We start from the raw sequence: 13,544 nt of genomic DNA, 5'->3' as shown, positions 1-13,544 counted from the left end.
AAAGGCCTTTAATCCCTAAATATAGAAGGCAGAGGCAGTCTGATCTCTGTGAGTTCAAGGCTGGCTCATCTACATAGCCAGTGAGACCCTATCTTAAAAAAAAAAAAAAAAACAACAAACCAAAAATTTGTTTTGAATTCCCCTTTTTGGTCAGACACCATTGTGACAACCTATTCTTTTCTTTAGAAGAAAATTGTCTATGTACATATGTATATGTATCTGTATCTGTATATATATACACACATATATATGTATATATATACATATATATATATGTATATATATATAATCTTAAAATTTAATTGACACAATAGAATAGTACATATATATGGGGTACCGGGTGATATTTTGGTGCATGTGTGTATTACATAATATTCAGCTAAGGCCAAAGATACCTCTCTTTTTATTTACTACTTCTTGGTAATAAACATATTGGCATTAAGTACAAAGAATAGAAGGAAGGGGTCTCTTATTGAAGGAAGATTTCTAAGCCAGGCAAAGATGGGGCTCTGGGGAGCAGAAGGAGAGAGAAGAGGGAGGGATCTCGCTGTGGACAGACGAGGTGCCACCGGGTGAGACAAGGACATACGGAGAGTTGAGAGGCAAACTCGAGAGGCTCACTCAGGCAAACAGACGCACGCGCGTGCTCCTCCGGGTCTGTGTATTTCTCCAGCTGCAACTCAAGAGCTGCTTATCTTCGCTCCAAGTGTTTCCTTGGCACGAAGCCAATGGGAGTCCGGGCTCTGGGAGAGTCTCAACGGAGCAGATGGGCCAGCGGCAGCCAGCAAGCTTGTTGCCTTTGGCTGAGAGCACCATCCTGGAAGTGAATGTCCTGTGAGCGAGCCCCAGCAGGCTTGGCCTGAGTCAGGCAGCCTGCTTCTAGAAGTTTCTCTTTCTTCTCTGTGTTTTCTGTGCTTGTTGAGAACTTAGTGCTTTTGGTCTCTTGGAGTATTCACGAGGGTATGGCTCACAGGCTCAGGGGGCCCGGGTTCTGGTTTTTCTACAGTAATTTTTACCTGGATCTTTCTCCTTTGTGGCCAAACTCTCCTTTCCTGGGGCACAGTGTTACCCAGTATAAGGCTGTTTAAAACAAATTACGTAATCTCACTGGATTCTTTCAGCAGTCTCTGATGTGTGTGCCATTACCGCCTGACTTTACGGACACCCTAACTACCCACTTAGACTTTGACCTGGAATGGTGAGGTACATCCGTCATCTCAGCTATTCAGGAGACTTAGGTAGCCCCGAGTTCAAGACCAACCTGGGGAACCTAGCAGGACCACGTCTCCTTTTTTATCGTTTATTTTTCATCATTTATTTCATTACCGGAGGACAGAAGAGTGCTTGTTCCACAGTGCTCATGTGGATGCCTGAGAATGCTCGGCTGTGGTGGGTCTCTCATCTTCTATCACGTGGGTCTTGGAGCTCCATCTCCAACTGTCAGCTTTGCACCAGACTTTCTCTGCTTTATTTTGGTCCTAGAACTGAGTGTCCCTTACTATGCTTTTATATTTCCTCCGTCCTCTCGCCCACAACAATGGTTCCATTAGGAAAGGCCTTTGCTGTTGTCTTGATTGTTAAATCACCGTGTCCTCCAAGGCCTAGAATTATTCCTGGCACTCAAATATTGGTGCCAGTTAAAACAGTGTTCTTGGTAGGGGTGTGTAGTGGTTCTTGGTATAGACCCTATGGAGGTCCATCCAGCAACAGTAACACTGGACATATTCTAACTTCTAACCTTGCACCGTGTAGCTGTGAATTCATCCCATTCATGAAGGTTCACACCTGTGAACCAGATCATAAGTGCCTGTATGTATGTTACAACATTGCTTTCTAGTAAAAGACTGGAAACGATCAGCTTGTTCACCAGTTTAGAGACTCCTTAAACAAGCCCTTAGGTTCTTCCATGGATTCTACATACAATGAAAGGAAAGGTGTAAATGTGTATACAATGTTACACACCACCTAAGAGGCAGACTACTAGGCAAAGAAAAAAAAATAGAACATAAAGTAAGTAAGCAAAGAACAGCATATTACTTCTTTCTATTTGTATTAAAATAAAAAAATATATTTTAAGAGGTATTTGATAGGCCTGGACTATTTCTAGAAAAACAAACAAACAAACAAACAAACAAACAGCTGTCTTTAGAGGAAGCCAGAAGTTCTAGGTTGAAATGGGAACATATTAATATTAAGATATATTCCACGGCTGGGTGGGGTGGCAGATACCTTCTATCATAAATCTTAAACAAAGACAGGAGTAACATGATTGGGGGCGGGGCGCTTAGGCTGCAAAACCAGATGTCACTGAAAACATCAAATGATGGCTTTTTGGAAACTTAACACTCTCTTGATTATTCTATGGTTGAAAACTGCTGGCTTTTTTTTTTTTTTTTTTTTTCCTTTAACTTTCTGTGCTTGAATAAGGGAAACTTAACTGTTACTGTTCTGTGTTTTTAAAAAGGGCTAAAGAAACTCAACCCTTAATATTTAAATAAGTGCTGAGGCATTACAAAAACAATTTATTGCTAGTGCTCCTTTCTCTGGCCAGGCAAGGGGCCTGGAGCTCCTTGACTCTTTTTGAACCAGAGAGAAAAGAAAGAAAAGGAAAGAAGTCACTCACACAGGCAAAACACACACACACACACACACACACACATACACACACACACACCAGGTAAGTGGAAACCAGCTACATTCTTTTTTTTATTATTACTTTCAGTGTTTTTATAGCTTTTTAGAGAAAAAGTTCTCTATGTCAGAAAGAATTGCCTCATAGATAAAATGTCAGATAAAAGGGGAGTTACAGAAAGGTATCAATAACAAGTTCAAAGCAGTGTTTCATACTGTAAGCTCATTATAAGTTCAAAGCAATGGTTTTCGAACAGCCTTGCCTTATCATAGTATACACCGGTGGTTTCAACCTTGGACCTGAATGTTTTTCCTTGAACACAAATTTGTCCCAAGCCTATATCCCTTTCTAGTGTAATTATGAAAGCTCGTTGTATTTCTTACTGTGCAGCCTTTACTTACTATTTATAAGAAGTGTGGACATAGATTTATTATATCTTTCTAGCAAAACAATTAAAACCTTAAAACTTTCTTCCTAAAATTATTTGAATCAAAACAGGAATTCTGGGGCTGGAGAGATGGCTCAGCAGTTAAGAGCACTGACTGCTCTTCCAGAGGTCCTGAGTTCAATTCCCAGCAACCACATGGTGGCTCACAACCATCTGTAATGGGATCTGATGCCTTCTTCTGGTGTGTCTGAAGAGATCATCAGTGTACTCGCATAGGCGAAATAAATAAATACATCTTAAAACAGGAATTCTATGAAATCATTAATTCATCTAATCAACATTAATTCATGGAAGTTCATCTTTATGTTGATCTGTAGGAAGTCTGTTCAATAGGGTGGGCAGATGCTCAGGAATCCTTAGGGTATGTAATAGTAACAGGAATAGTAACAGTATCGGCTGCCAGAAACAATTTCTTGGGGCTTTGCCTCTCAGAGCTCATCCACTGTAGACCGTGCCCAAAAAAAAAAAAAAAAAAAAAAAAAAAAAAAAAAAAAAAATGGTGGGCCACCTCCAGGAAGATCCCCTGCTAGCCTGCGCTTATCCTAGATGGCCCCTACAAATCCTAGCACTCATATAACTCCTAACTTATCAGCACGAGTATTTGGGACACAAAAGTTGCAATCACAGAATGGTGTGAACCCTTTCCCCTTTTAGAGACAGGGCTTTACTAGGTAAGTAAGCTTTACAGACTGTCTTGGCACATGCTAAGTAGACCAGGCTGGGTTTGAACTCACAGAGATCCACCTGCCTCTGCCTCCTGGGTGTTGGGATTAAAGGTGTACACCCCTCTTTGCCCCGCTCAGGATAAACTGCTTTATCTCCAAATTATGAGTCTTTTCTGCCCACTAGTGTAAGATCTAGTGGAGGTGGATTCAGGTGCTTGATTCTGTACAGTACATCCCCAATGGGCTGGTGCTTGGATTGATCTGTGCCATTCAGAGAAGATGAGTGAGAGGAACTGGATTTAGAAGTGTTCCTCTCTGCCTCCACGATTGATCAGAGACTTTGAAATTGATGGAGATTGTAGCTATCCTTCATTCACTGAGGTCATGCAATTCCCTGCCCCCCACCCCCATTGGACAAACGCTGGCATCAATAACATCATCCTGTGTTCCTCCACTTCTTCTCCAGTTTGGTTACAAGTCTTGTTGTCTAAGGGCTGGAGAGATGGTTTGGCAGTTAAGAGCACTGGCTGCTCTTCTAGAGGACCTAGGTTGGGTTCCCAGCTCTCATAGGAGCTTATGATTCTCTCTAACTCCAGAGCCCAGCCTGGTACCCAGTGTCCTGCCTCTCAGGCTGGCTCTTTCTTTGTAAACGCATAGAAATACCAGAGCAGCACTGGCCTCTTGCCAAGTCCCTGCAGGAGGTCACACAGCCAAGCAGCATTCTGAGTTCCTCTCTATTCTTAGCCTGAACTCTCAGTGACTCTGATCTCCAGCCCTTTCCCTCCTCTTCCCTTTGCTTGGCTTGTTGTGTATGTGATTTGTGCTTTAATAAGTGGAGCTACGTGTAGGAGACAGGCTTCAGCCAGTCCCGCTGCAGACGCCCCCCAAAAGAATAACCTTGAGACAAGAAGGCCTGAGAAAACAATTGGCTTCCTTTCCTCTCAAGTGACCTCAAGTGTCCAAGAGCTGCTCTCTCTGTCGCCGGTCACAGTTGCCAATGGGGCTAAGCTGCCCACAAGGAGGGCAAAGTCACTGGGAACCAGTTGCAAGGGGGACTTGCCTGCTGGGTTGTTTGCCACTGAAGCCTCATTTTGATTTTGAGAGACAAAGCCAATTCTTCCTAGACTGAACATCTGCTTCTATGTCACTCCTCAAGTCTTCCATCAGGGAGCTTCCAAACACGAACCAATAGCTCGTTTCTGGCACAATTCTCGCTTCTCAAAACCGACTTCTTCATCTGTCCAAACAAAAGGCCAAAAGGAACTTAAGTGGCTCCTGGCTTCCAGTTACTGAAAAGGACAAAACAAACAAACAAACAAACAAACAAACAAACAAAAAACACAAGAGAGGTTGCAATGACAGTGGTGTGTAAAATGACCAATGGGAACTTCTTTCTCACATTCAAGTGAGGCAAAGGCTGCTCCAGGCAAGAAGTCAGAGGAAGAATTGGAGCCAGGTCTTGTATTTCCGATGTCTATCGCTGTGCCACCTGCTACGTTGGACATTACAGTCTATTACCGTAACAAATGACTTTAATATTTGTGGCTTTGGACAACAAACATGTATTATCTGACCATTTCAGTGGTCAAGGATCTAGGTTCAAGAACTGGATGCCTCAGGTTGGGAGTGTCTCATGTGGTTATAATTGAGCTTTCATCCTAAAGGCTGGTTGGGGTTGAAGGGAATCCAATGTCAAGCTCACTGACGTGGTCCTTTGTAGGTTTTTGGATCTCCTGATGCAGGCTTCCCTACAGGACTGCTCTAAAACTTTCTTACAGTGAAACAGCTGAATGACCAGGATAGAAGCCCTGAACCTTTGGTTACTGCATCTCAGGCACTCTACCTACTTCACTGTTCAGGTTTTAGAATGTTTACCTTTGAGGTGGTGTGAAGAACACACATACAACCCTTTGGTAAGGATTTGTTCTCTCTCTCTCTCTCCCTCTCTCTCACTCCCTCCTTTGCTCTCTCCCTCCCTCCCTCTGTCCCTCCCTCTCTCCCTCTCTCCCTCCCTCTGTCCCTCTCTCCCTCCCTCATTTCCTCCCTCCCTCTCTCTCTCCCTCTCCCTCTGTCCTTTTCTTTCTCTCCCTCTCCCCCTCCTCCTCCCCCTGAGTGACCTGAGATGCTTCTTTGTATCAAGTGTGATTTGCGTTGGATGATTTGCCTTCTCGTCTCTATATCCCAAGCCTCTGAGGCTCAGCAGACTGCCAGAGTGTATAAGGAGATTTCTTATAAACGTCTGTAGGCTAATACAATTGTTCTGAGCTATTACATTCAGTAGGACGGGTGTCTGTGGATGCATTTTGGCTTCCTGCTATTCCCAACTTGTGATGAAGGAATTCATTGTCCCAAACCAAGGAACTGTCAGTGCTTCTTATTCAAAGAAAGTTACTAGTTTTAATCCTCATGTAGGGATGTGACTACCAAGAGACAGTGACCATTGGGGTCTGTCTTAGAAGACTGTACCACATCCTGCTGGATGGATCAGATTTAAATATACACATGGGTGTCAGAAAGATTCCAAAGGCATGCTCTCTTGTAAAGAGGCAACTTAGTAGGAGGTTAACAAGCAACTGTAGCAACTGACTTGGCCAACCTTGAACTAGGTTTTCATGCCAAGCCAGACAATTGAATTTTATCCTTGGGCCATGTCTTGTAGTAACTGAACAAGACTGTTGGGGGGGGGGGGAGGAAGGGCATTCAACTGAATATGGATGTGAAATTAATGTCCTTTATTTTTGAATAACTGTTTTTCAAGCACCCAGAACACAATGCAGCTGGGAATAGAGACTCAGTCAGATGCCGACATATCCCAATTGATGGAATCTCCTTTACACACCCTGGCAGTCTGCTGAGCCTCAGGGATATAGAGACCAGAAGGCAAATGTGGTGTTTGAGAGCAGACAGCTGAGTGTCCATGACCCTAAGGATTCAGGAACATAGTCTATACTTAGACTGGCTTCCATTGTAACAACTGACCCTGACCAGTGAGCAGAGCAGGACTTCTCCCCTCTCCCTCTCTTGGCCTGGATGCCTCCCAGAACTGTATCTGTATAGCTGCATACCCTTGGTATGTAAGAAAACATTCTCTGGCTGAGGTGTGTGTGTGTGTGTGTGTGTGTGTGTGTGTGTGTGTGTGTGTGTGTGTGTATGAAGTTATAGGGAAAGAATGTGTTAGTTGGGTAATGAAATCATAATGAGACATCACAGAAGGGATGGTTTAAACAACAGACATTTATTTCTCAGAGTAGGGGCTCCTAGTGCAACATGGGGGTGTAAGCAGATTTTGCTTCTCTAGAGGTTTCCTTTATGGGTGTGCCATGGCTGCTCTCTGTGTCCTCACATGGTCTCTTCTCTGTGCACATATGTCCCCTGCGTCTCTAACACATGTTGTTGTTAGATCAGGGCTCTATCTGGCTGTGTGTCTGCCTCACCACTGGGATGCTGCTCAGGGAAGACAGAATGCAGTCCAAGATAAGGGGTTCCAGCCTGTGTTTCCTCGGGTGAGAAATAGCAGGGGCTGGCATGGATATAGTAGTTCTCAAGCTCCTATGTATCCAGTCTTTGCTGGAGACGTCAAGGAGTTGAAAACGGTCTTCTGTGGGTCCACGCTTCCCCTGAGCCTAGGATGGGGCAGAATCTGGTTTGGTTCTGAGTAAGTGCTGAAAGTACCAAGTGATTGGAAGAGACCTTCTCTGGGAGATTTTGTCATGGCTCTTTACAAGGAAGGCTTCCCCCAAGGCAATCCTTGAAGAAGGAGATGGTCCTTGCTTGTCCAAAATGCTTTCTTCATGGTGGATGTGAATGCAGACGTCTTACTCAGGGTGAACCAGGGATTAAACATCTTTTGTAGAAAGGGATGTCCAGGAAGGGAAGCTCATTGGCTAAACACTTGTGGCTCATTAGCATGGAGAGCTCTGGGAGGGGGGCATGGGTGGTGGTGGTTATGTGACGTGACCAGTTGTTAAGGTCCTCTTAATGGGGTGTCCTGGTTACATGTTCCAGGGCAGGTAGAGCCTGGCTGGGAGCTGATTCCAATGCCTGCCATTCTCAATTGTGAGAATTCTTTTTTGAACCTGTTTCAACCTTAACAGGTCTTCTGCCTGGTGGCAAGGTCCACTTGCCCCACAGGACCCCACCCTTTATAATCTTCCTTTAGTTACTTTAGACCCTATCATTGAAATACCATCACACTGGGACTCAGGGTTTACAAATGTGAGTTTTCCAGTAGACATCAATGAGATGGGATTAAAGGCTTAGGGCTAGGGTTATAACACACACACACACACACACACACACACACACACACACACAGAAGGGGAGGGGGAGGGGGAGAGAAAGAAAAGGACAGAGGGAGAGAGAGGGAGGGAGGGAATGAGGGAGGAAGGGAGAGAGAGGGAGAGAATAAGGGAGGGAGAGAATGAGGGAGGGAGGGAGAGAGAGGGAGGGAGAGAGCAAGGGAGGGAGGGAGGGAAAGAGAGGGAGGGAGAGAGCAAGGGAGGGAGGGAGAGAGAGGGAGGAAAAGAGCAAGGGAGGGAGGGAGGGAGGGAGGGAGAGAGAGGGGGAGAGAGAGAGAGAGAGAGAGAGAGAGAGAGAGAGAGAACAAATCCTTACCATCATAATATTGTAGGACTATCCTATAGCTTTCAAGAGCAGAAGGGGCTAGCTCAGGATCACACCATAGAGTAGTTGAGGCGAGACTCAAACATGCAAACCTGCTGTTGTACTAATTTGTTTTTGTTTCCTGCAGGGCTCGGGGCTTGACTTTGGGCTCTGAGCATGCCAGGCAAGCACTGTGCCTCTGAACTACTTGCCTAGGTCTTGTTTTTCAACACAGCCTCACTAGGTCAGGCTAGCCTTAAGCTTGCTATGCCCGACTAGGGTAGCCTTGGATTCCTGCCCTCGTTTGCTCCCCTGTTGTTTGAATAAATCGCATGATCTGATCCAAGCTGGGAGAGCAAAGGGATTTATTTGGCTTACACCTCAACATTACAGTCCATCATTAAGGGACGTCAAGGCAGGACGTCTAGATAGGAACCCAAGATAGGGACCTGGAGGCAGGAACTGGAGCGGAGTTCATGGAGGAATGAACGGTTTACTGGCTTGCTTCCTACAACTTGCTTGGCTTGCTTTCTTTAAAAAAAAAAAAAAAGTTTTAAATTAAAATAGAATTATATCACTTTCCCCCTTTCATTTCCTCTCTCCAGTCCCTCCTAGCTCCCCGTCCCTTAAACCTCTCCCATGGCTTCACATTCTCAGCTTGATAGCCTCTTTTTGATAATTTGTCACACACACACACACACACACACACACACACGTGCACGATTGCACCCTGCTGAGTCTTTTTCTGTTCTTTGTGAGTGATGGTTTCAAGGCTGGCCACTCTGCATTGGAGAATCAAGTGGGTCTCACCTCTGAGAAGATGCTAATACTCTTTGCCCAGCATTGCCTGTGCCCTGGACTGTTCACTGCCCAACCCTACCTACCCTTGGGAGTTGGGGATGAGACAGTGCAGAGTCAAAAGAGATCCTGGGAGCAGGTGAGAAACGCCCCAGCAAGCTCTCTGAACACTGTTGCAAGCTCCTTTAACACCCTCCACCCACGCCCCGTTGGTCCCAAGGAAGCATCTCTTCTAAACAGCAGATCTTGATTGGCTGGCATTGTCTGCACCAGCAATCTTCAGGTAGTCCTCAATTAAGTCCTCTTGCAGGAGATGCTTTTGCACCGGCTTGGCCCCTAGTGATTTACATAGAGGTGGCCCTGCCTCTCTGACTGGACTGCTCCAACCCAGTCATCAACAGCTGCCTGTAGTTCTTTGTGTAGGAGTGGGAGCCTGTGAAATGTCTCCCTTTTCATGTTAACATGCCCATTGCTATTGTTCCAGTCTTATTTATGTAGCCATTTTAGGAGAAACTGTCTCACAGCGGACTTCCCGGCCTTCTGGCTCTCATAATCTTCCCCCTTCCTCCACGGGCTATAGATGCAGGAGCTACAATGTAGCTATGTATCTGCTGCAGCTTGGCTCCCCACAATCTGTTGACCTCTGCATTGTATCAGTTGTGAATTTCTGTAATGGCCTCCTAATTCCCCTTATCTACAGGTATAAGATAGAGAAGGTTCCTGCAGGTGGGAAGCAGATCCTTAATCTGGCCAACAATACACATCCACCCAGGACTTCATTTGCTCTCACACATGCACTGAAGACATATCTGGCTCCCCACACTTGGCCGCTCACAAACACTGGGCAGCACCCAGATGAGGACACCAGCTGCAGTTGTCCCCCTGCATGACATTGGTGGTTTTAATCTTAAATGGATTTGACAGTTACACATCTATAAAATTTCAAAAGGACATCATCCCTACAATTCTCCTTAAAATGAAGAACGTGGCTCATGAAATAGCTCCTTGAGTAAAAGTACTTGCCAGGCAAAGGTGAAAACCTCACTTTGATCCTCCCAAACACGAAAAGGTGGACAAGAACCAACCTTGCCTCTACACGCATGCCAGGACACGCAAGCACCCTTAAGAGCTGAGCCAATTTTCCTGCCCTCTCCACCTTCACTTTTGAGACAGGGTCCCCCACTACACTTGTCAAGTGACTGGTTGTGCAAGTCCCTGAAATTCTTCTGTCTCTACCTCTTCAGCTATGGGATTATAGAAGCATGCTGTCCCAGCCAGCTTCCTGCATAGGTAATGGAAGTCACAACCCAGGACTTCATGCTTCTGGGGCAAGCATTTCATCTACTAAGCCATCTTAGCTTGCTGTTAGTATTTCTGTTCTCCTAAGAATAAAAGGTCCAATGTGGGGGAAGCGGTGCTGTAACTACCATGGCTTTTCCTCTCCGCCATGGTTTTGTTTTGATTATCTTGTTTCCCATGCATTTATGTTCCTAGGGTCTTATCAGCAGTCCCTCCAGTCACCTAATCTCTGCCCGTTATTAATGTGTTGCTCCTAGTATTGTCTTAGTTCTGTGCTCCCACCCTGAGGACCAGCTGTGTGGCTGCCTTACTGGACTCTCCCACCACCATCTTTGTTAGCGGACCTCTAGGCTCCGCCCAACAGTTACCTAGCAACAGCCAGGTACAAGCCTCGCTCCTCACTAGAAGGAGCAGGCTTCTATTTACTCTCCACCCCACCCTCCACCCCCATCCCACGTGACCATGGCCGACCTCTTCCCCTCTTCCTCTCTCCTCTCTCTGTCTTTTTCTGTCCCCTTTTCTCTGCCTCTACCCCTTTCTGGGTCCCGCCCCACTCCCTGGCTCTCTTCCCCCAATAAACTCCCTTTTGTACCAGGCCTGTCACGTGGTGGTGATCCCCCCCTTGCTCCCTGGGGAGGGAGGGAGGGGAAACACCTTGGCAGGGCCCGCTGAGGTGCTCCCTCCCACCACATCACACCATGCTTCATTAAACAACAATCACCATCACCAGGGGAATTCCCTTACCTCCTTCCTGTGAAGTTCATCTGCTTCCTGGACTCCATGTCTCCTCAGAGCGTGCTCTGTCCCCTTCCTTCTCCTTCATGGCATACGGGCTGTAGGGGGCTTCCTGAGAGGATATGCAAGACCCTGTCCGACAAAGTCTTGCCTATCTGAGGGTAGCTAATGCTTGGTTACAAGTCCAGTTCCAGGTGAGAAGCCATCCTGCCTCAGAAGAGTGTGGCCATTATCTTCCAGCACAGCCTGGAGCTTGGAGCCTCCAGAGTGCTTGGAGCCTCCAGAGCGGCTATTGAGGAGACCTAAGCCATTCTGACCCCTGACTCTGTGTGGGACCCTGCAGGGGTCATTGGCACTGTGAGATGCCTGTTGTCTTGGCCACTTGGTGTCCCTTTCATACTGAAAAACTCACATCCTTTGGCTCTGGGATGTTGTCTTCAATTGTCTTATTTCCTTTGTTGTGCTTCTAAAATTCCTGTTATTCTGACATCCCGATGAATTTTGCATCTGTTCATTCCTAGTTCTGTCCCTGCCCTTTCGGAGAAATCTCTAAAACAGGCGATTTACAATGGTCTAGTGAATCATCTGTAACGACTACACTTTTAGTTTCAAACAGGAGAGTTTATGAAGCATACAGAAAACAGAAGCAAAAGAACTTAGTACCCAAGACAGAAGCAGTAGTTAGACAGCATAGCAACATGTGATCAGGTGCTTATGGTTAGATCTCAATGACAAATGGTTAGATCTCATGACAAATGGCTAACCCGAAGCCCCCTATTAACATATCAGATGCTGTCCACCAGGCTCTGAGCATCATAAGGACCTGTTACAGAGTCATCCTGGCTGACATACCCCACCTCCTACCTACCCTAAACCTCTCCAGCCCTTAGCCTCCCTTCCCCCCAGCTTCTCTGTTTCCTGTATCAGCCAGCCATTTTGGCTACATGTCCTCTTTGTTCCAGGCCCTTCTCTTGGCTCCCGATTCCTCCTTTGGGTTCCTCCTCTCTTGCCCGCCCTACTTCTCTTTCCTCTCATGGCTCGGTTCAGTCTGGAATCTTCTAGATGCTGCAGGCTGTGCTCTCCCTCATAGCGATACCAAAAACCTTCCCTTAAACCATACCTAGGAACAGTCATGTCTTCATTTTGCATTCACTTTTAACGTTAAACTGGCAGGACCAGAGGAGCCTGATTTAAAGAGCAAACAAAGCCAATGTCAAACCCAGGCCCACGGTATCCAGTAGAAACTGATACCGTTTTTTGATCCAGTAGAACCAATCGGCTAGGGTTCTCAGCTGAGACCTTTCTCTGGGGATGAGTTTCTGATTTCCGGTTCCCACCACAGACATTTTTTTTAACCCATGTAATAAACAATAATAACGTCCAGGAAAGTCTTCTCTACTTCTCTGTCCTGAAGGATGTAATGGTTTCACTACCCTTAGCTGTCCCTTCTTGTACCCTTCTTGGCCTCTCTCCAAAACGTGTTTTGTTCTGTGCCCAGCACAGACCTGGCATGCACCTGAAATAGAGGGGCTCCCTGAGCCATGCATCCGAAATTATCATTTACAAGAGTCCAGCGATATTTTCCCAGGCATGTCAAACAGAAGCTCCATTTGTAGTCATTGCCACTGGGCAGGCATGGTGTCTACAAGTCTTCGGTGGCCAGGACACCCTTGAGGCCAAGATAAGTCCATAGGCTCTGGTACAGAAAGGGATTCAGGGTCCCTACCTGTCACCTTAGTTAACAGGCTCCCTAAGGGCCCATCCTCCATGTCCTCTCAGGACTTCCCTCCATCCCCCTCCACTGGCTCTTGCCGCCCCTCCCTCCCCTCCATCCCCCCACCGCTCAGCAAGCTGCTTCCTGCACCCGCACCCTGTTTTGCTAGTACTATCTGTGTCTGCTAACAGCTGGCCCCAGCCTGGCAGCCCCTAGCTCTGAGGATTATCCAATTATCCCATTAGCCCAGCATGTCCTTCCTTCCTCTGAGCTCTTAGCTACCCCACCTCCCTCTCCCTTTCCCATGGCTCCTCAGAGCCTCCTTACTATGTCCTTAGCCAGTCCTAAAGCCAAGAGTCAGCACCCCAGCTATAAGGGACGCTCATGTCCATCAGTCTGCTTCCTCGTGCAAGGAAGGAACGTTCCTCTCAAACCAGAGTCACATGACCAGTTAATGGCCGTGGAGAACTAACACCTACAGCTCATGGCTCAGCTTTTTGCTTTCTTCACCATATGCATGTGTCCCACCAAGCGCATGCGTGGAGTGTCCCACCAAGCGCATGCGTAAAGTGTCTCACCAAGCGCATGCATGAAGCGTCTTATCAAGCACCCACTGGGGTTACCCCTCCGAAGGAGGATACTAATATGAAT

General features: G+C 46.4%; 1 long non-coding RNA gene across 1 annotated transcript; it reads right to left on the bottom strand.

The window, feature by feature from the left end:
* Window positions 1–8,695: 8,695 nt before the first annotated feature.
* Window positions 8,696–12,950, bottom strand: LOC143435218 (uncharacterized). Its single transcript, XR_013105331.1, has 2 exons — window positions 11,189–12,950; window positions 8,696–8,878 (listed from the first exon to the last, which is right to left on the bottom strand). It is a non-coding gene; the product is annotated as an uncharacterized LOC143435218 (long non-coding RNA).
* Window positions 12,951–13,544: the final 594 nt, after the last annotated feature.

This window comes from Arvicanthis niloticus, chromosome 20, assembly GCF_011762505.2.
Source record: "Arvicanthis niloticus isolate mArvNil1 chromosome 20, mArvNil1.pat.X, whole genome shotgun sequence".
In the NCBI taxonomy this organism is placed as follows: domain Eukaryota; kingdom Metazoa; phylum Chordata; class Mammalia; order Rodentia; family Muridae; genus Arvicanthis; species Arvicanthis niloticus.
Note: the sequence above shows the minus strand (reverse complement) of the source record. Positions and strands in the feature narration are given on the sequence as shown.